Source organism: Leuresthes tenuis, unplaced genomic scaffold, assembly GCF_036924035.1.
Source record: "Leuresthes tenuis unplaced genomic scaffold, fLeuTen1.0.hap1 SCAF_99, whole genome shotgun sequence".
Lineage (NCBI taxonomy): Eukaryota > Metazoa > Chordata > Actinopteri > Atheriniformes > Atherinopsidae > Leuresthes > Leuresthes tenuis.
The window spans coordinates 134,672-156,300 of record NW_027325453.1 but is presented as its reverse complement, the minus strand read 5'-3'; the positions used below and the strand labels follow the sequence as shown (position 1 = coordinate 156,300).

General features: G+C 42.1%; 5 non-coding genes across 5 annotated transcripts; 4 read left to right on the top strand and 1 right to left on the bottom strand.

The window, feature by feature from the left end:
• Positions 1 to 483: 483 nt before the first annotated feature.
• Positions 484 to 597, top strand: LOC140286925 (U5 spliceosomal RNA). Its single transcript, XR_011911332.1, has one exon. It is a non-coding gene; the product is annotated as a U5 spliceosomal RNA (small nuclear RNA).
• Positions 598 to 886: 289 nt separating this feature from the next.
• On the top strand, positions 887 to 1,077 carry LOC140286932 (U2 spliceosomal RNA). Its single transcript, XR_011911338.1, has one exon. It is a non-coding gene; the product is annotated as a U2 spliceosomal RNA (small nuclear RNA).
• Positions 1,078 to 16,002: 14,925 nt separating this feature from the next.
• LOC140286931 (U5 spliceosomal RNA) lies at positions 16,003 to 16,116 on the top strand. Its single transcript, XR_011911337.1, has one exon. It is a non-coding gene; the product is annotated as a U5 spliceosomal RNA (small nuclear RNA).
• A 308-nt stretch (positions 16,117 to 16,424) lies between these two features.
• Positions 16,425 to 16,608, top strand: LOC140286923 (U2 spliceosomal RNA). Its single transcript, XR_011911330.1, has one exon. It is a non-coding gene; the product is annotated as a U2 spliceosomal RNA (small nuclear RNA).
• Positions 16,609 to 19,848: 3,240 nt separating this feature from the next.
• Positions 19,849 to 19,962, bottom strand: LOC140286937 (U5 spliceosomal RNA). Its single transcript, XR_011911343.1, has one exon. It is a non-coding gene; the product is annotated as a U5 spliceosomal RNA (small nuclear RNA).
• Between the last annotated feature and the right edge of the window lie 1,667 nt (positions 19,963 to 21,629).

Sequence of the window (21,629 nt, the reverse complement as noted above, 5' to 3'; positions counted from 1 at the left end):
TTTAGATTTGCTCTTTCTTTTACTGCAAAGTACAACGTTGGTTTTTTTGTTTAAATCTTTCAAGGCATGGTAAATATGAAGGACAAAGCAGTTTTAACATAGTTTGAGTGAAGGAATTAATTTTATAGATAAAATCCCAAGAGTCTGCTGAGAAAAGAGAGTGAATGCGAAGTAGACTTTAACACGGCTCTGGGAGCGAGCCGAGTGCGGGCTAACCGGGAGAATTGCTTGAAAGAAACGCCACACCGAATGAGCGGTCAGAACAAAGCCTCAATACGGTTTTCCCGTGGTGTTTTTGTTGCTGCCTTGTCTTTTGCACAGAGTAAAAGACAAGGCAGCCATCGTATAGGGCCCGATTGTTCCTACTTGGTCAGCCGAGGAGCAAGGGGGGGGGAGCAAGCGTCTCAACCAAGCAAAGCTCACCATGGGGAAGGTGGCTATGCCAACTAGCCTGATGCCCTGCTCCCGCAGTGACGGATAATCGTACTCTGGTTTCTCTTCATAACGTACAAGTCTTTCGCCTTTTACTAAAGACTTCCGTGGAGAGCAGCACTAATGAGTTGTTTCTATTTTTGGCAGGCTTTACCTTTGCGGGTGAAGCCCTTTCTCTCTGTGCAAAAGAAATCTTGTTACTGTGCAGAGTGACGTCTCTGAGTAGAGTCGCCTTACTTGTTGCGACTGTGCCGATGTTCGAAGCTGGAGTGCAAAGTTGTTGCTTGAATGGTGCTCGCTGGAGCGTGCGGGAGTGCAAAGTTATACCGTTTAAAAGGGCTGAAGAGGGCTCAGTGCAAAGTGACACTCTGGCCACCTATGGCCATAAAACGAACACCGCTACAAGTGCGCATTGTGCCATGAAGGGCCCTCGGACGTGAACCAGTGGACAGTTATCGCTTCTCGGCCTTTTGGCTAAGATCAAGTGTAGTATCTGTTCTTATCAGTTTAATATCTGATATGTCCTCTATACGAGGACTACATATTAAATGGATTTTTAGCAATAGGAGTTGAAAAAGTAGCTTGCTCCGTTCACTCCAAGCATTGACCCGGTACTGCAGTGCCGCTGGGAACGGTGCGCTCTTCTCTACTCTTGTGAAAAAGCAAACAGCGGTGCAGGATGCAAGTTTCAGGGAGCCCAAGATGAAACTTTCTTTTAGTCTGCTGAGAAAAGAGAGTGAATGCGAAGTAGACTTTAACACGGCTCTGGGAGCGAGCTGAGTGCGGGCTAACCGGGAGAATTGCTTGAAAGAAACGCCATACCAAATGAGCGGTCAGAACAAAGCCTCAATACGGTGTTCCCGTGGTGTTTTTAATGCTGCCGCTGTTTGCTTTTTCACAAGAGCGCACCTGTGTAGAGGGGGCCTGGGTGATGGTGGGTCTCAGGCCCGGGCTGCTGCGACTGGTGTGACCGGGTGGTTTGTTTGTTTGTTTTTTGTTGTTGTTTGTTTGTTTTTTTAGAGGTCCTCCGGAGTGGGGTTGGGTTGAGTGGGGTGGGGCGGGATGGGTACCTTCTGGGGGTACAGTAGCTCCCGGAATATGGTCGCTGCAGGCCCCGAGCCTGGTGGACATCAGGCCCTCCTGTCCTATATTGGCTCCCTGGTAGCGGGGATGCCTGTTGCAGCCAGTCCCTGGCTGCCCTCTCTGGGGGAGAGTAGCTCCCCCGGCGTATATCCCCATACCCCTCTCCCTTCTGGCTCCTGTACACAGCACACACTCACACATGAAGGGTTTTGGGGGCGTGTGTGTTCGGTGGGGTGTAGTGGACTCTGCAGTAGTTGCACTCTGCAGTTCCCCGCCCCTGTTCTAATTACACCTTAGACATTACTACTTATCAAACACACTCACACACACACATTAGGTCTTGGGGGGTGGTTACACTGAGTGGCATCTGGTGGGCGGGGCTCTTTGGGTATGTAGGCTGCCCAGAGGGCCACGCTCCCAATTCTACAAGTTTGGCTGCCCCTCAATTTTAATTGCTCACTATTAGAAAATATTGAAGAGCCAGAAGGGTGAGGGGAGGGGTCTTCTTCGCACACCCCTGCTTCCTGGTTGCTGCTCGGGGCGGGAGTGGCCAGGAGGATTAATTAATTGTTCTGCTGGTTTGGGGTCTGTGGTGGCTGGGGGGCTGCTGGCCCCCTGGTGTGCCCGCTGCACTACACCCCAGCGGAGTCGAGGGAAGGAGGACGTGTGGATGTATGGGACATGAAAGTGTGTGTGGTAATGATTGGGCCTGGATCTTGGACTTGCTGTCGCCTGGCCTGCCTGTGCTTCTCCCGATGGGGGGGCGGCGTGGCCTCTCCCCGCTGCTCGTGACTTCACCCACCTGTGGGCACGTCTTGACTCCCAGGGCACTTGGCCAGGGCTGCTGGGGCAGGCGCTGATCCACTGTGTGGCTGTCTGGGGCGCTTGGCCCTCCTGGGTATTGGGTGGGGCCTCTGCCGGGGGGTTTGGGGGCGCTCGGGCTCCTGGGGCCCGGATCCAGTGCACGGCCCATGTCTGGGCGGCTGGGGCCTGGCGACGTCGGTGGGCTGTTGCCCCTGGCTCCCGGAGGGCCTCTGCCCTATGCTTATGGGGGCTTCCTCTGCAGTCTTCTGGGTGGATGCGTGGTTGCCCCTGCGGTGGGCTTCCTGGGTTCTGTGCTCTGTGGGGGCTGCTGGTGGCCTGGGTCTTGTGGCCCTCTCTGCCTGCTTCTGATTGCTTGGGGGGGCTGTGGATTGTGGCCCTGTACGCTTATACACTCATAACTAAGCACGGTTTATCATGTAGGTCCTGTGCCATGGGTGTTGCATGTTCTCACACACACACAACCACATTCATTAGTCCAGTAGCATGGTCGCTAAGAAGTTGATGTATTATTATGTCGTCATGATTGTTGTCTGTTTTGTTTTTTACAGGTGTAGCAGCTGGTTGTCTGGATTTTGTTTCTATTTTTGTTCTGTTTCCTCTTCTTTCTTCTTCTTCTTTCCTTGTCCCCCGGTCCGGTTCAGTTCTATTACATGTCATATATTGTAAACAGAAATAAATAAATGGGCATTAAGGGGAGCTTTACATTTATAAATCTTCCCTTGGCAAAGCAAATCTGTTTGGCATCAAAGGTATTCAGACTACAATTCTGCTGCCATAATGCTGAACATGATAAGGGGAAAAAAAAAAAAGTAAAGAAGACAGTTCTGCCGAAAGCCAGGGACTAGACCTGTTCTAAGTTCTATACTTTTTAAAAGGGGCGTGTTTATCAACTATGGAATTAGAAGATTTACAAAAAGTATAACTATTCAACAGATCAGTCAAAAAAAAAACCTGCTCATGGAGATGTTTCAGGATCTGGATACCAAGCGTGGATCTAATGTTTTCATTTTTGCAATTCTGATACAGGCTATTGAGCAGTGATAACTAACACCAAGTTCAGATACTGCGGATTTTTTACCTTTGATTTGTTAAGATTGAGCCAATCAGGGACAACCTTGAAGGATCTCTTAAGTTTGGTTTTGTAGGATCAGTAATTACCTGAGAAAGGTTGATATTGGTACACACCTTTTTTAAATGATCAGAGGCAGAGTTCAACTTGTTTAAATTAAAATTGCCACACAGAGATTGGGTTAGGCCCCATGCACACAGAATGACATCAACAAATATAAGAAATATTAAACATTTACACATAGATTTTTGAATACATGTAGAGGAATGATACTTTGAAATGCGCTCATTGCGGAGTTATGATCAGTTGAGTAATGAAGGTTGAACTATTCTGGGAAAGAGGTTCTATTCCCAGCATCATGATGGACACTCCTGATATAGAAGGTTTCGCTAACGCATTGGAATTGTTTTACTATTTTCATATGGATGTGCAATGAAGAATTGCTTGCTGCTGATAAATGCAAAGAAGAACAGCTTACACATAGATGCTCACATATAGGCTGCTGAATGCAATGAAGACCTGCTTATCCAGTAAAGTTCAATGTCAATGTGTAATATTCAATTAGGATTTGCAAAACAGTGAAGTTAAACAATGAATGGGTCCATAGTCGGTATGAGAAGACTACAGGAATATTTACCTGGGTTTACGTTCAAACAGAGATAAGAAAATTGCGATAAATAATTGTTTGTTTGTTTGTTAGTTTGTATATTAATGTTATGTGTATAAACTGTGTTGATTTGTAGTTACTCAGTAGTGTCTCAGTGAAACAACCGACAGGGGAAGCCTTACGGTGACAACAAAAGCAGTGTTTTACTGATCAGTCAAGTTGCTCCAGAATACTTGTTTTAAAGCAAACAAGGAATTAGATGGGAAAAATACATGTTTTAACGGGACCCAGACAATATTAAATACTCAGACAGATGGGAGAAGAAATGTAGTTTTGTAGGAAATCACAAAATTATTACATAACTTTAGTGAAATCAATTGAAGAATGCCTTTCTGAAGAGCTGTTTACCACAGATGAGCAGCTTTGCGACCAAGCACATTGTAGATCGCTTTTGTGCCAAAATGATCTAATTTAATGGATTGGTTTTAGACATGCATAACAGCATTTTAAGAACAAAGAGAGAAACAAAAAGGGACAACGCTTCATGGTGGAAGGTGATGTATAAATAACTGTGTATATGATGAAGGAGAGACCATTTGAGCAGCACAGCCATTTCGCAGCACAGGGACAGCAGTCCAAGTTAAAGGATCTCCCACGTGGTATCACCTGTCACACTGTGTCAAGGCATAAAAAGAAGAAAAAATCACCAAACTCAAGGACAAAGAGACGAAGACTCCAGTGAATGAAGAGAGAGGACTGACAAACCAGAAATACAAAAGGATGCTCGATGTCAAGATCCAGAAGAAGAGGCTAACAATGCCACGAACACTTACGATGCTGGGAATGATGCCAGCAATGAACAGAGAAGAAGATTCAGTGTCATCAATCTGCAACACGTGCCTCTAATGAGGGGGTGAATATAGAATCCTCAACGATTACAACGTCTCTGGGAACTGTGACAACAACAAGGTTTAAACCATTTTGATATATATTGTAACCTATTGGCTAAGGAATAGTGCTGAAAATGAGGTATATCTAATCCACCACTGTCTGTAGGGTTTTTAAACTAATACGTGGTGGTTTGTTTTTCCACAGAAATTTGGAGATGCATGAATCTAGTGACTTAAACCAAGTAGCAGATGGTTTTATGGGGATCATTGTGAACATATAGTTAACTTTTGGTAGTATCATCATTTTAATGGTTGTAACTCTCCCCATAAGTGATATAGGTAAGGACTTCCAATGAGAGAGATCGTCCTCTACTCTCTTTAATAATTGCACTTAATTTAGCTTTGTTAGCTCTGAGAGCCTGGAGGAAATGTTTATGCCTAAATATCTAATATTTCCTGACTGTAAAGTGATCACAGGTATATTCTGGACCCTACAGTTAATGGGCAGAACTGTGGTCTTAGACCAGTTGATAGAGTAGTCAGAAAGTGCTGAGAATTTATTTATGAGTGTGATCGTGTGAGTGAGAGACGTCTGTTAGTTCTGAAGGAAAAGTAATACATCATCAGCATAAAGACTTATTTTATGCTCAATATTTTGGGATTGGATGCCTTTAATATTTCTATCTTGTCTGATAGAAGCTGCTAAAGGTTTGATGAAAATAGCAAAAAGTGAGGGAGAAAGTGGGCAACCCTATCGTGTACCTCTCTGCAGACTGAAGCTTGGAGAAGTTTGATCATTTGTCCTGACACATGTATTTGGGGAGCTATTTAATATCCTTATCCATTTGATAAAGTGTGACCCAAACCCGAATTTGTTTAATGCTGCGAATAAAAATTTCCAGTTCACTCCATCAAATGCTTTTTCTGCATCTAGAGAGTCGATTGTGGTTTCCAAGTTGTTGATGGTAGAATAGTCTATGAGATTAATGATCCGGTTTGTGAACGAACTGTTGTGCCTACTGCTCTTCAGCCTGTCAAATGAAACGTAGAATTTGAAAAGTGACAAATGAACGAAGACCCAAGGAGTTGAGTCGTAAACGAATCAATACTGTTTCCTGTGCGAGGACCCGTCAGCTGAGGAGTTGAGTCATGAACGAATCAATACTTTTTCCTGTGCGAGGACCCGTCACCCGAGGACTTGAGTCGTGAACGAATCAATACTGTTTCCTGTCCTGCTGACTGAGCTTATGAAGCTGCCGCCTGCCATGTGGTGAGGAAGGGTACTAAATGAAAATGAACAAATCATTCACTGAGACAACTCGTTACTCCCGAGTCATATAAAAAATTAGTTCATATCGAACGAATCGCTCACGAACGACACATCACTATCTATTGACGAGTTATGCATGAATTCGGATTTTGCAATAAAATTAATTCCTTCTCTCAAACCAAGTTCAAACTGCTTTGTTCTTCATATTTATCTACTTCTAATCTAGTTTCAACAATAAACAACACTGTATTTTGTAGTATGAAAAAGAACAAGACTAATTTTCAGCAATAAGCTTCTCTCGAGGAGATATGAAGGAATACAGATTTTGCTATAAAATTAAATCCCTCTATCAAACTGACTTAAAATTTCTTCACTTCTGATGAAGTTTCAACAATAAACAACAAACTTTGTATTATGAGAAAGAACCAGACTCATTCTTCAGGAATCCGAAAATAAGCTCTATTTTACGAGTTATGCACGAATTCGGATTCTCCTATAAAACGAATTCCTTAACTCAAACCAAGTTAAGACTGCTTTGTCCTTCATATTTATTCATGTCTAATCAAGTTTCAACGATAAACAACGTTGTACTTTGTAGAATGAGAAAGAACTTCTTCAGCAATAAGCATCTCTATCGACATATGACGAAATACAGATTTTGCTATAAAATTAATTCCTTCTATCAGCCTGACTTAAAACTTTTTGTCCTCCTTATTTATCCACTTAATCTTAAGCAATCAGTATAAAAAGAGGGTAAGAAAAGGTGCAAATGCCAACCAAACATCACTAAAAGGTGGAGCGGAAGTATTCGGCTGCAAGTAGGTGCGAATGCCTGACAATGTATGATCAAAAGAGGGAGCGGAGGTTTTCGGCTGAAAGAAGGTCTGAATGTCCATCCATATTTTGTAAAAATCCGGGAAGAAAAGGCTCGAAAGCCCGACTATACACATTCAACAGCTGGAGCGGAGGTGTTCAGCTTCAAGAAAGTCTGAATGTCCATCAATAATTGCTCGAAAACATGGAAGAGAATTTTCGAATATCAAACCGCACATGATCATAAGCGGGAGAGGAGGTGTTCAAATGCAAGAAGGTGTGAATGTCCACCCATAATTACTGCAAAATGAGTAAGAAAAGGTACGAATGCCCAACCATACATCATCAAAAGCAGGAGTGGATGTGTTCGGCTACAAGAAGGTTTTAATTTCCGACCATAGTTCGTAAAAGCGGGTAAGAAAAGGTTCGAATGCCCGAACATACACCATCAAAAGAGGGAGCGGAGGTGTTCCGCTGTAAGAAGGTGTGAATGTCCGACCATAGTTGGTAAAAAGCAGGTAAGAAAAGGTGAAAATACCCGACTGTACACAATCAATAGCGGGAGCGGAGTTGTTCGGCTACTAAAAGGTGTGAAAGTCCGACCCTGGTTTGTAAAAAGCGGGTAAGACAAGGTGCGAATGCCCAACAATGTATGATCAAAAGAGGGAGCGGAGGTTTTCGGCTGCAAGAAGGTCTGAATGTCCACCCATAATTCCTGAAAAATGGGTAAAAAAAGGTTGTGAATGCCCAACCATACATCATCAAAAGCAGGAGTGGATGTGTTCGGTTACAAGAACGTTTGAATGTCCATCAATAATTGCTTTAAAACATGAAAGAAAATTTTCGAATATCAAACCTTATATGATCATTAGCGGGAGAGGAGGTGTTCAGCAGCAAGAAGGTGTGAATGTCCACCCACAATTACTGAAAAATGGGTAGGAAAAGGTGCGAATGTCCAAACATACATCATCAAATGCAGGAGTGGAGTTGTTCAGCTACAAGTAGGTATGAAAGTCCAACCATGGTTTGTAAAAAGCGGGTAAGAAAAGGTTCGAATACCCGAATATATACCATCAAAAGCGGAAGCGGAGGTGTTCGGCTGCAAGAAGGTGTGAATGTCCGACCAAAGTTTGTAAAAAGCAGTTAAGAAAAGGTTCGAATATCCAACCAAACATAATCAAAACCGGGAGCAGACGTGTTCGACTGCAAGTAGGTGTGATTGTCAGATCATAATTGCTGAAAAATGTGATAGAAAAGACTAGAATGCCGGACAATACATCATCAAAAGCGGGAGAGGTGGTTTTTCGGCTGCAAGTAGGTGTGATTGTCCAGCCATAATTACTCACAAACGGGGGAAGAAAAGGTAGTATTAACAGACCACACATGATCAAAACAGGGAGTGGAGGTGGTTCAGCTTCAAGGTGTGAATGTCTGACTAAAGTTTGTAAAAAGTGTGTAAGACAAGGTGTGAATGCCCAACAATGTATGATCAAAAGAGGGAGCGGAGGTTTTCGGCTGCAAGGTCTGAATGTCCAACCATAATTTGTAAAAACCGGGGAAGAAAAGGCTCGAAAGCCCGACTATACAATATCAAAAGCAGGAGCGGAGGTGTTCAGGTGCAAGAAGGTCTGAATGTCCGACCAATAATTACTGAAAAATGGGTAAGAAAAGGTGCGAATGCCCAACCATACATCATCAAAAGCAGGAGTGAATGTGTTCGGCTACAAGAAGGTTTGAATGTCCGACCATAGTAAGTAAAAGGCGGGTAAGAAAAGGTTTGAATGCTCGAACATACACCATCAAAAGAGGGAGCGGAGGTGTTCCGCTATAAGAAGGTGTGAATGTCCGACCATAGTTGGTAAAAAGCGGGTAAGAAAAGGTTAAAATTCCCAACTGTACACAATAAAAAGAGGGAGCGGAGTTGTTCAGCTACAAGAAGGTGTGAAAGTCCGACCATGGTTTGTAAAAAGTGGGTAAGAAAAGTCTTGTATGCCCGAATATACACCATCAAAAGCGGAAGCGGAGGTGTTCGGCTTCAAGAAGACGTGAACGTCCGTCCAAAGTTTGTAAAAAGCAGTTAAGAAAAGGTTCGAATATCCAACCATACATCATCAAAAGCAGGAGTGGAGTTGTTCAGCTACAAGTAGGTGGGAATGTCCAGCCATAATTACTCACAAACGGGTAAGAAAAGGTAGTATTGCCAGACCATACATGATCAAAACAGGGAGCGGAGGTGGTTCAGCTGCAAGAAGGTGTGAATGTCCGACTAAAGTTTATAAAAAGCGGTTAAGACAAGGTGCGAATGCTCGACAATGTATGATCAAAAGAGGGAGCGGAAGTTTTCGGCTGCAAGAAGGTCTGAATGTCCACCCATAATTCCTGAAAAATGGGTAAAAAAAGGGTGTGAATGCCCAATCATACATCATCAAAAGCAGGAGTGGATGTGTTCGGCTGCAAGAAGTTCTGAATGTCCAACCATAAATTATCAAAAGCGGCGGCACAGATGTTCGGCTGGTATTTATCAATGTCTAGATAGATTTCAACAAAAAACAACGTTGTACTTTGTAGTAAAAGAAAGAGCAAATCTAAAGTTTCAGGAATGCGAGTATAAGCTTGCTTTCATGAGTTCTGCACGATTTCGGATTTTGTGTATAAAATGAATTCCTTCACTCAAACTAAGTTAAAACTGCTTTGTCCTTCATATGTACCCATTTCTACATATATTTCAAGCATAAACTTCCTCATATTACCCTGAATGAGAAAGAACCACACTTGTGATTAAGCCATACGCCCCTTTTGAGGAGTTCTGCATGATTTGGGATCTATAAAAGTAATTCCTTCACTCAAACTATGTTAAAACGGCTTTGGAAATACTACCTTTTCTTCCCCCGTTTGTGAGTAATTATGGCTGGACATTCACACCTACTTGCAGCCGAAAAACCACCTCTCCCGCTTTTGATGAAGTATTGTCCGGCATTCTAGTCTTTTCTATCACATTTTTCATTAATTATGATCTGACATTCACACCTACTTGCAGTCGAACAGCTCTGCTCCCGCTTTTGATTATATTCGGTTGGATATTCAAACCTTTTCTTAACTGCTTTTTACAAACTTTGGTCGGACGTTCACACCTTCTTGCAGCCGAACACCTCCGCTTCCGCTTTTGATGGTATATATTCGGGTATTCGAACCTTCTCTTACCCGCTTTTTACAAACTATGGTCGGACATTCAAACCTTCTTGTAGCCGAACACATCCACTCCTGCTTTTGATGATGTATGGTTGGGCATTCGCACCTTTTCATACCCATTTTTCAGTAATTATGAGTGGATATTCACACCTTCTTGCAGCGGAACACCTCCTCTCCCGCTTATGATTATGTGCGGTTTGATATTCGAAAATTTTCTTTCATGTTTTATAGCAATTATTGATGGACATTCATACCTTTTTGTAGCCGAACACATCCACTCCTGCTTTTGATGATGTATGGTTGGGCATTCGAACCTACTTGTTGCCCGTTTTTCATTAATTATGGGTGGACATTCACACCTTGTCGCAGCCAAACACCTCCGCTCCCTGTTTTGATCATGTATGTTTTGACATTCGCACATTCTCACCCGCTTTTTACTATTGTCAGCCAATCACAGCTTCCTCTCCACCATACTTGTATGGTAGGAAATTCTCACCCACTCTCATCCGAAGACCTCTCCTCCCGCTTTTGTTAATATTTAGTCGGGCATTCGAACCTTTTCTTACCCACTTTTTACAAATTATGGTCGAACATTCACACCTACTTGCAGCCGAATACTTCCGCTCCACCTTTTAGTGATGTATGGTTGGCATTTGCACCTTTTCTTACACTCTTTTTATACTGATTGCTGAAGATTAAGTTGTTCTTTCTCAAACTACAAAATTTTTTTTAATTGTTGAAACTTGATTTGAAGTGGATAGATAAGGAGGACAAACAGTTTTAAGTCAGGCTGATAGAAGGAATTAATTTTATAGCAAAATCTGTATTTTGTCATATGTCGAGAGATGCTTACTGCTGAAGAAGTTCTTTCTCATTCTACAAAGTACAATGTTGTTTATCGTTGAAACTTGATTAGACATGAATAAATATGAAGGACAAAGCAGTCTTAACTTGGTTTGAGTTAATGAATTCGTTTTATAGGAGAATCCGAATTCGTGCATAACTCGTAAAATAGAGCTTATTTTCGGATTCCTGAAGAATGAGTCTGGTTCTTTCTCATAATACAAAGTTTGTTGTTTATTGTTGAAACTTCATCAGAAGTGAAGAAATAAATGAATGCCTATCAACAAATGTGGGATCTAAACTCTACTGCTTCCTCTAAAATAATTTCTTTTCTCAATTCAGAAATGTGTGTGTGTAAGTCACAACACCCGTGACACCAAAACGGCTTTCTTTTCTCTCTTTTCTCTACACTCTGCACTATGAGCACACACACCAAATCAGAAAGGCTTTTTTCTCTCTTTTCTACATTATGGACTGTGGGGACACAAAACCGCTCACTCTTTTTTTTTTTTGATTGTGTGCCAGGGCGTTGTCTCACGTATTAGATTATGCTTAAGATACGAATGGGTTTATCAGTCACATCAGAATCCATACATACTGATCCTCCCGTAATAAAATGGTCGGATCTTATCAAACACACTTTGTTTCTTCTGACGATCAAGTCAGCGAAACAGCGTATACACGTCAAGACACTTAATCAAGTTTGCCACAAGAACTCATAAGTTTGGCAGTATTGCTCTGCCGTCAGCAATCATACACCCATTTTATTTTCGTGAGACGTGCAGGCACCTGTTCATCTACTGTTCTATCACTATGAATTAGTTTATCTATTATCAATAAGGATACTTCTACAACTACTATCAAAGTATGTCCAGACTTCTTATGTTGTCAGTTGCTATATATGAATAAGTGGGTAGCTACTGACAAGCATTAATCATGTCACACAGCCCAAACATATAACATTTCAGGACACACCACACAGTTAACAACCACAGTGAAGTGTCAAAGCCCAAACATTCAACAGGACACTTATACAACACATTCAAATCAAACAGTCAGACAACATACAAGAACATATACCCCAGCCGGCATTGCTCCCTGCCTATTTTCCTACAGCTCACTATGTGTGCGCACACCTTTATTCACAAACTCTTCAACTTATACTCTTTTACCGAAGCTGCTACAGCTCGATTGGCCGAATACCGAATAATCCTATTTCAGTGAATTTGACATCTGCCTTACATGTAACAGATTAGCGGTTTAGCAGTTTTAATTTAGTTTGAGTGAAGGAATTCATTTTATAGCAAAATCCGAAATCGTGAAGAACTCATGAAAGTAAGCTTATTCTCGGATTCCTGAAAGTTTAGATTTGCTCTTTCTTTTACTGCAAAGTACAATGTTGTTTTTTTTGTTTAAATCTTTCTAGACATGGTAAATATGAACGACAAAGCAGTTTTAACATAGTTTGAGTGAAGGAATTCATTTTATAGATAAAATCCCAAGAGTCTGCTGAGAAAAGAGAGTGAATGCGAAGTAGATTTTAACATGGCTCTGGGAGCGAGCCTTTTCTTACCCGCTTTTTACCAACTATGGTCGGACATTCACACCTTCTTACAGCGGAACACCTCCGCTCCCTCTTTTGATGGTGTATGTTTGGGCATTCGAACCTTTTCTTACCCGCTTTTTACAAACTATGGTTGGACATTCAAACCTTCTTGTAGCAGAACACATCCACTCCTGCATTTGATGATGTATGGTTGGGCATTCGCACCTTTTCTTACCCATTTTTCAGTAATTATGGGTGGACATTCACACCTTCTTGCAGCTGAACACCTCCTCTCCCGCTTATTATCATGTGCGGTTTGATATTCGAAAATTCTCTTTCATGTTTTCTAGCAATTATTGATGGACATTCAGACCTTCTTGCAGCTGAACACCTCCGCTCCAGCTTTTGATGGTGTATAGTCGGGCTTTCGAGCCTTTTCTTCCCCGGTTTTTACAAATTATGGTTGGACATTCAGACCTTCTTTCAGCCGAAAACCTCCGCTCCCTCTTTTGATCATACATTGTCGGGCATTCGCACCTTTTCTTACCCGCTTTTTACAAACTTTAGTCGGACATTAACACCTTCTTGCAGCTTAACCACCTCCGCTCCCTGTTTTGATCATGTATGGTCTGGCAATATTACCTTTTCTAACACATTTTTCAGCAATTATGGTTGGAGATTCACACCTACTCACAGCCGAACAACTCCGCTCCCGCATATGATGGTGTATATTCGGGCATACAAACCTGTTCTTACCCGCTTTTTACAAACTATGGTCGGACATTCAAACCTTCTTGTAGCTGAACAACTCCGCTCCCTCTTTTGATTGTGTACAGTCGGGCATACAAACCTGTTCTTACCCGCTTTTTACAAACTATGGTCGGGCATTCAAACCTTCTTGTAGCCGAACACATCCACTCCTGCTTTTGATGATGTATGGTTGGGCATTCGCACCTTTTCTTACCCATTTTTCAGTAATTATGGGTGGATATTCACACCTTCTTGCAGCGGAACACCTCCTCTCCCGCTTATGATTATGTGCGGTTTGATATTCAAAAATTTTCTTTCATGTTTTCTAGCAATTATTGATGGACATTCATACCTTCTTGTAGCCGAACACCTCCGCTCCCTGTTTTGATCATGTATGTTTTGACATTCGCACATTCTCACCCGCTTTTTACTATTGTCGGCCAATCACAGCTTCCTCTCCACCATACTTGTATGGTAGGAAATTCTCACCCACTCTCATCCGAAGACCTCTCCTCCTGCTTTTGTTAATATTTAGTCGGGCATTCAAACCTTTTCTTACCCACTTTTTACAAATTATGGTCGAACATTCACACCTACTTGCAGCTGAATACTTCCGCTCCACCTTTTAGTGATGTATGGTTGGCATTTGCACCTTTTCTTACCCTCTTTTTATACTGATTGCTGAAGATTAAGTTGCTCTTTCTCAAACTACAATTTTTTTTTAATTGTTGAAACTTGATTTGAAGTGGATAAATAAGGAGGACAAACAGTTTTAAGTCACGCTGATAGAAGGAATTAATTTTATAGCAAAATCTGTATTTCGTCATATGTCGAGAGATGCTTATTGCTGAAGAAGTTCTTTCTCATTCTACAAAGTACAACGTTGTTTATCGTTGAAACTTGATTAGACATGAATAAATATGAAGTACAAAGCAGTCTTAACTTGGTTTGAGTTAATGAATTCGTTTTATAGGAGAATCCGAATTCGTGCATAACTCGTAAAGTAGAGCTTATTTTCGGATTCCTGAAGAATGAGTCTGGTTCTTTCTCATAATACAAAGTTTGTTGTTTATTGTTGAAACTTCATCAGAAGTGAAGAAATAAATGAATGCCTATCAACAAATGTGGGATCTAAACTCTACTGCTTCCCTTAAAATAATTTCTTTTCTCAATTCAGAAATGTGTGTGTGTAAGTCACAACACCCGTGACACATAAACGGCTTTCTTTTCTCTCTTTTCTCTACACTCTGCACTATGAGCACACACACCAAATCAGAAAGGCTTTTTTCTCTCTTTTCTACATTATGGACTGTGGGGACACAAAACCGCTCTCTCTTTTTTTTTTTTTTATCGTGTGCCAGGGCATTGTCTCACGTATTAGATTATGCTTAAGATACGAATGGGTTTATCAGTCACATCAGAATCCATACATACTGATCCTCCCGTAATAAAATGGTCGGATCTTATCAAACACACTTTGTTTCTTGTGACAATCAAGTCAGCGAAACAGCGTATACACGTCAAGACACTGAATCAAGTTTGCCACAAGAACTCATAAGTTTGGCAGTATTGCTCTGCCGTCAGCAATCATACACCCATTTTATTTTCGTTAGACGTGCAGGCACCTGTTCATCTACTGTTCTATCACTATGAATTAGTTTATCTATTATAAATAAGGATACTTCTACAACTACTATCAAAGTATGTCCAGACTTCTTATGTTGTCAGTTGCTATATATGAATAAGTGGGTAGCTACTGACAAGCATTAAGCATGTCACACAGCCCAAACATATAACATTTCAGGACACACCACACAGTTAACAACCACAGTGAAGTGTCAAAGCCCAAACATTCAACAGGACACTTACACAACACATTCAAATCAAACAGTCAGACAACATACAAGAACATATACCCCAGCCGGCATTGCTCCCTGCCTATTTTCCTACAGCTCACTATGTGTGCGCACACCTTTATTCACAAACTCTTCAACTTATACTCTTTTACCGAAGCTGCTACAGCTCGATTGGCCGAATACCCTTAGATCCTATTTCGGTGAATTTGACATCTGCCTTACATGTAACAGATTAGCGGTTTAGCAGTTTTAATTTAGTTTGAGTGAAGGAATTCATTTTATAGCAAAATCCGAAATCGTGAAGCCCTCATGAAAGTAAGCTTATTCTCGGATTCCTGAAACTTTAGATTTGCTCTTTCTTTTACTGCAAAGTACAACGTTGTTTTTTTTGTTTAAATCTTTCTAGACATGGTAAATATGAACGACAAAGCAGTTTTAACATAGTTTGACTGAAGGAATTCATTTTATAGATAAAATCCCAAGAGTCTGCAGAGAAAAGAGAGTGAATGCGAAGTAGACTTTAACACGGCTATGGGAGCGAGCCGAGTGTCGGCTAACCGGGAGAATTGCTTGAAAGAAACGCGACACCGAATGAGCGGTCAGAACAAAGCCTCAATACGGGATTCTCGTGGTGTTTTTGTTGCTGCCTTGTCTTTTGCATAGAGTAAAAGACAAGGCAGCCATCGAATAGGGCCCGATTGTTCCTACTTGGTCAGCCGAGGAGCAAGGGGGGGGGGGGGGGCAAGCGTCTCAACCAAGCAAAGCTCACCATGGGGAAGGTGGCTATACCAACTAGCCTGATGCCCTGCTCCCGCAGTGACGGATAATCGTACTCTGGTTTCTCTTCATAACATACAAGTCTTTCGCCTTTTACTAAAGACTTCCGTGGAGAGCAGCACTAATGAGTTGTTTCTATTATTGGCAGGCTTTACCTTTGCGGGTGAAGCCCTTTCTGTCTGTGCAAAAGAAATCTTGCTACTTTGCAGAGTGACTCCTCTGAGTAGAGTCGCCTTACTTGTTGCGACTGTGCCGATGTTCGAAGCTGGAGTGCAAAGTTGTTGCTTGAATGGTGCTTGCTGGAGCATGCGGGAGTGCAAAGTTATACCATTTAAAAGGGCTGAAGAGTGCTCAGTGCAGCGGGTGGGCGGAGGTGCAACGTGACACTCTGGCCACCTATGGCCATAAAAAGAACACTGCTACAAGTGCGCATTGTGCCAGCAAGGGCCCTCGGACCTGAAACAGTGGACAGTTATCGCTTCTCGGCCTTTTGGCTAAGATCAAGTGTAGTATCTGTTCTTATCAGTTTAATATGTCCTCTATACGAGGACAACATAATAAATGGATTTTTAAGAATAGGAGTTGAAAAAGAAGCTTGCTCCGTTCACTCCAAGCCTCGACCCGGTACTGCAGTGCCGCTGGGAACGGTGCGCTCTCCTCTGCTCTTGTGAAAAAGCAAACAGCGGTGCAGGATGGAAGTTTCAGGGAGCCCAAGATGAAACTTTCTTTTAATCTGCTGAGAAAAGAGAGTGAATGCGAAGTGGACTTTAACACGGCTCTGGGAGCGAGCCGAGTGCGGGCTAACCGGGAGAATTGCTTGAAAGAAACGCGACACCGAATGAGTGGTCAGAACAAAGCCTCAATACGGTGTTCCCGTGGTGTTTGTGGCTGCCTTGTCTTTTGCACAGAGTAAAAGACAAGGCAGCCATCGAATAGATTGTTTCTACTTGGTCAGCCGAGGAGCGGGGGGGGGGGGGGCAAGCGTCTCAACCAAGCAAAGCTCACCAAGTAGGAACAATCGGGCCCTTTTCGATGGCTGCAACACCGGAAAGAGATATTGATGCGAGACCCGATCAAATGCTTTTTCAAAGTCTAAATTTAAGATGACAAGCCGGGTGTTTCTGTCTCTAGCGTAATCAATGATGTCTCGAATCAGTACGAGGCTGTCGGTGAGTTGTCTCCCTGAGATGGCACAAGCTTGGTCTGGGTGAATTACCTCCTCTAAAACAGAGGACATCCGTGTCGCTAAAACCTTGCTAAAAAGTTTACAGTCAAAGTTTAAAAGTGTGATGGGCCTCCAATTCTTTAGGTCAGTCTTATCATTTTTTTTATAAAGTAGAGTCACTATTCCCACTCTAAAACTGTCAGGCAGTCGGTCGAGTTTTTCAAAATCTTTAAAAACATCTAAAATGTCTGATGATAAAAGGTCCCAATAGGTCAGATAGAATTCTGCAGGAAGCCCGTCTAAACCCGGAGCTCGACTTCTCTTAAAACCTGTTAGGCATTTTTTTAACTCTAAAGCAGTAAAATTCTGTGTCAAGTGTGCATTCTCTTTTACGGTTTTGTCAACGAATTTTAAGATTTCTGCCGATGTTTCCAAGTGCACTGGTTTCTCTTTGTACATGTTACTATAAAAGGTATGTACAGTTTCAATCATCTCTTGTGTGGATTTTGTTAAAAACCCATCTTCTCTTTTTAGATTTTGAATACACTCCTTTTTATTTATAACTTTCTTTCTTTTTCACCTTCCTCAATTTCCTGCTCCCTGCTTCTTACAAAAATTCCTTTACTCTTTATTTCTGCTAAAACTGACATTTCCTTTTTGACATCTTTGATTTCTTCTTTAAAGTCTATGCCACACTGATTTAGTTTAAAGTAGCGCTGTAAGCGTTTATGTAGTCCCATCATACATCTATTCTCTTTCAATTTTTTACGTTTACCTTGCTGTTTAAAAAAAGTCTGGGTCGTTTCCTTCACCATTTCCCACCATTGTGCATGTGTTTCGTAGAGGTCTTGAAGGGTCTGCCACTCTTTATAACATTCCCTGTACTGACTGACTATGATTTCATCCTCCAACAGGGAACAGTTGAGTTTCCACAGACCACTTCCTACCGTCACACCAGAAGGGGGTGAAAGGGTGCAGGAGAGCATAAGGTGGTCTGAAAAGAAAACAGGGGTTAATCTAACATCAGTGGGTGGGCAATCTCTAGTAAAGAAATAATCAATGCGAGAGGCTCTGGTGCCATCATGACTAAACCAGGTGAAGCCCTCCTCTCTGGGATGCATGGTTTTAAAACAGTCAGTAAGCTTAAAATCCCTGCATATGCCCTGAAGTAAAATCGAAGTCTTATCCACTTTAAAATCTACCCCTGCTCTTTTTCTATCTTTCCTGCTCAAGATACAGTTAAAATCCCCTCCTACAACTAAAGGTACTTGCCCTAGCATGTAAAGCTGTATATCTTCTAAAAGGTCATACCTTTCATTTTTTCCATTGAAACCATAAATATTTAAGAGGTTAAAGTCTTGCCCCATAAAATTCAAGTGTGCTAAAAGTGCCCGTCCGTCTCTCACCACTGTGCTACCTTTCACCAGAACATGCGGATTTTTAATTAGAATGGCCACACCATCATTTTTATTTTGATTTGAGCCACTCCATATCGATAAATGGGGCCACATTTCCTCCCATTGTCTATGGTTTTTTAAAAAAGGTAGTCCACATATTAAAAACACATCTGATTTTATGGAGTCTAAGAAGAATAAAATACTCTGGGCTCTTGTCTTTGATTTCACACTTCTCACATTTAGTGTTGAGAAGGTGAGAACCATTAAAAGCATAAAGGAAAGTAGGTATGTCATTTTCGTTTTTCTAAGTTATCAAAACAAATTACACACAGGTTATTTCTTGGGAAACTAGCTCTTCCTTCATTTCTTTAGGTGAAAAGTGAGTAGGGTGATCTATATTTCCCTTTCGGACTCTCGGTGTTGGCCTCTGACACAATGTTGCATTTAACTTTGAGTCCCTGGGGGTTGATTGCAGAGCTGAAGTTAAAAAGGAGACCTCATTTGGTGAGTCGGAGGGGAAGACTCTAGGTTCTTCCACTGAAGAACTGTCTGAAAGGGACCTAACCCTTCCCCTCTTCTCTGATACCACTGGGGAATCAGAGGCTCAGATGCCGTCCTCTTCGGCTGCTGACCTTCGGGGAGGTGAGTATCTTCACTAGACTCACCTGTCTGCTCTTCCTCCTCATTTAGCGTAGCTCCACCCTCTGCCTGTGAATTCTCACAGACTTCAACACTGAGTGGTGAGGCCTCTACAGGCCCCTCCCCTTTTTGCTCCTCACTTCCAATCCAAGCTTTTGGCGTGAAGTTTGAATTTATTGGGTCAACCTCTTCACTTTGTTCACCAACTGCCACCTTTGGTCCTTCTCTTTGTTGGCTTGGCTGTGGCTTTACCGTCTTTAATTTGTTGGCAAAAGATTTAGGGCAATCTCTGAAGAGGTGATTTAATTCTCCACAGAGATTACATTTCCTGCCATTTGGACACTCTCCAAAAGTTTGCCCAATTTCTCTGCTCTTCCCACATAACACCTTGGTACAAGCCTCAACCAGGTGCCCATGCTCACCACACTTGCGGCAGAACTTGGGCTGCCCCTGGTAGTGGATGTAACCTCGGTTTTCAAGGTGGCCAGAGTGTCGCCCACCCGCTGCACTGAGCACTCTTCAGCCCTTTTAAATGGTATAACTTTGCACTCCCGCACGCTCCAGCAAGCACCATTCAAGCAACAACTTTGCACTCCAGCTTCGAACATCGGCACAGTCGCAACAAGTAAGGCGACTCTACTCAGAGAAGTCACTCTGCACAGTAAGAAGATTTCTTTTGCACAGACAGAAAGGGCTTCACCCGCAAAGGTAAAGCCTGCCAAAAATAGAAACAACTCATTAGTGCTGCTCTCCACAGAAATCTTTAGTAAAAGGCGAAAGACTTGTACATTATGAAGAGAAACCAGAGTACGATTATCCGTCACTGCGGGAGCAGGGCATCAGGCATAGCCACCTTCCCCATGGTGAGCTTTGCTTGGTTGAGACGCTTGCCCCCCCCCCCCTGCTCCTCGGCTGACCAACTAGGAACAATCGGGCCCTATTCGATGGCTGCCTTGTCTTTTACTCTGTGCAAAAGACAAGGCAGCAACAAAAACACCACGAGAATCCCGTATTGAGGCTTTGTTCTGATCGCTCATTCGGTGTCGCGTTTCTTTCAAGCAATTCTCCCGGTTAGCCCACACTCGGATCGCTCCCATAGCCGTGTTAAAGTCTACTTCGCATTCACTCTCTTTTCTCAGCAGACTCTTGGGATTTTATCTATAAAATGAACTCCTTCACTCAAACTATGTGAAAACTGCTTTGTCCTTAATATTTACCATGTCTAGAAAGATTTAAACAAAAAAAACAACGTTGTACTTTGCAGTAAAAGAAAGAGCAAATCTAAAGTTTCAGGAATCCGAGAATAAGCTTACTTTCATGAGTTCTTCACGATTTCGGATTTTGCTATAAAATGAATTCCTTCACTCAAACTAAATTAAAACTGCTAAACCGCTAATCTGTTATATGTAAGGCAGATGTCAAATTCACCGAAATAGGATCAAAGGGTATTCGGCCAATCGAGCTGTAGCAGCTTCGGTAAAAGAGTATAAGTTGAAGAGTTTGTGAATAAAGGTGTGCGCACACATAGTGTGCTGTACGAAAATAGGCAGGGAGCAATGCCGGCTGGGGTATATGTTCTTGTATGTTGTCTGACTGTTTGATTTGAATGTGTTGTGTAAGTGTCCTGTTGAATGTTACATGTTTGGGCTTTGACACGCTTCACTGTGGTTGTTAACTGTGTGGTGTGTCCTGAAATGTTATATGTTTGGGCTGTGTGACATGCTTAATGCTTGTCAGTAGCTACCCACTTATTCATATATAGCAACTGACAACATAAGAAGTCCGGACATACTTTGATAGTAGTTGTAGAAGTATCCTTATTGATAATAGATCACTAATTCATAGTGATAGAACAGTAGATGAACAGGTGCTTGCACATGTCTAACGAAAATAAAATGGGTGTATGATTGCTGACGGCAATACTGCCAAACTTATGAGTTCTTGTGGCAAACTTGATTCAGTGTCTTGACGTGTATACGCTGTTTCGCTGACTTGATTGTCACAAGAAACAAAGTGTGTTTGATAAGATCCGACTATTTTATTACGGGAGGATCAGTATGTATGGATTCTGATGTGACTGATAAACCCATTCGTATCTTAAGCATAATCTAATACGTGAGACAACGCCCTGGCAGACGATAAAAAAAAAAAAAGAGAGAGAGCGGTTTTGTGTCCCCACAGTCCATAATGTAGAAAAGAGAGAAAAAAGCTTTTCTGATTTGGTGTGTGTGCTCATAGTGCAGAGTGTAGAGAAAAGAAAGCCGTTTTGGTGTCACGGGTGTTGTGACTTACACACACACATTTCTAAAGTGAGAAAGGAAATTATTTTAGAGGAAGCACTAGAGTTTAGATCCCACATTTGTTGATAGGCATTCATTTATTTCCTCACTTCTGATGAAGTTTCAACAATAAACAACAAACTTTGTATTATGAGAAAGAACCAGACTCATTCTTCAGGAATCCGAAAATAAGCTCTAT